This window comes from Seriola lalandi, unplaced genomic scaffold (genome assembly GCF_002814215.2).
Source record: "Seriola lalandi dorsalis isolate HSWRI2012SDOR001 ecotype SW California unplaced genomic scaffold, Sedor1 jcf7180002054237, whole genome shotgun sequence".
NCBI lineage: Eukaryota > Metazoa > Chordata > Actinopteri > Carangiformes > Carangidae > Seriola > Seriola lalandi.
The window spans coordinates 88,436-89,988 of NW_019524790.1; positions in this window are offsets into that span (position 1 = coordinate 88,436).

Genomic DNA, 1,553 nt, shown 5'->3' on the forward strand with positions numbered 1-1,553 from the left:
GTAGCCATTCCTTGAATCAGCCAACACATACAGCTTGAATCCCCATTTTATGGATTTTGCCTTCATGTACTGGATCATCCCCGCTTGAGCCTTGGAGGCAGCCATTCTCTCATTCATGGCCAGGTCTCTGTAGGGGTGATAAAATAACTAGCTTGCATTCTTGACGGTGTCCATGAGAGGCTTTACTCTGAAGAGTTTGTGGTGGTTTGGATTGTGCCCTTCATTCAGTCATTTTCTAGATCCTCATCAGGATTGCTGAGATTAATGTAACAGGACATTGTTCTGTACCTGTCCTGTGACTAGGGTTGCAAAATTCTGGGAATTTTCAAAAATGGAAACTTTCCATGGGAATTTATGTGAATTTATGGGAAATTATGGGAATAAACGGGAATAAACTGGGAATTTTCAAAATTGAAGGTTGGCTCTTCATAGGGAACTTAAATATAGTTGAACAAAGTATATTTTAGCATAATCTTGACTAAAACAAACAGATACCATTCAAATACACTCGAATATCCATGCCATTCCTCAATCACATGCACAGAGCACACTGCTTACTGCATGGCTAACGAGACCACACCCCCTACTGGCACTGTGCATGCCTCCATCACATGAACAGAAGATTTCTAGAAAACTGGACCAAATTTTTGAGCCTGAAGCACAGAGACTATTGAAGGCACACATTTGAGCCTGTGGAATAAACATATATAATATATGTACATATATATAATATATTCCCAGTTAGTTCCCCTAAATTCCCATTAATTCCCACTAATTCCCATTATTCCCATGGACAGTTTCCAATATGGAATATTTCCAAAATTCCCAATCTTAACTTCCCATGGAAATTTACCTGAAACTTTCAAGAAATTTACCTGAAATTTTCCGCCCCTTTGCAACTCTACTCTATACACCTATGTAGATATTGCATTAAAAACCAGACGTTTGCGACTAGAATAGTCATTTACCACATTAACAATGTATAGAGTGTATTTCTGATTAGTTTAATGTTATCTTCATTGAAAAAAAGTGCTTTTCTTTCAAAAATAAGGAAATTTGTAAGTGGCCCCAAACTTGTGAACGGTAGTGTATATATATATATATATATATATATATATATATTTAACATGAATAAAAAACAATGGATCAAATATACATAAAATGCTGCCGATATAACTTGACCCAAGCATTTCCACTGCATTATTGCTTCTTAATAAAAGTATTCATATCAGCGCATATCGAAGAATGTATGTGCCGATATCGATATATCTGTGATAGGCCAATCGGCCGACCGATAAATCGGTCAGGCTCTAGGTTTTTTTTTTTCATATAAATCATTTTTAAAAACAATAAATTCAATTTATTGTCTCAGCCGGTTGCTCAGTTTGCAGCAATCTCTCACAAATCTTAAAATGTGACAAACTAAAATGATCAGTTAGACTTATATGCTTAACCAGAACAATGTTGTGTAAAAGACACAGGGAGACATGGGACAAAATAGATGAAAACATGTTTTTTGCATGTTTAACTGATGATTTCATAAAGTACTTATT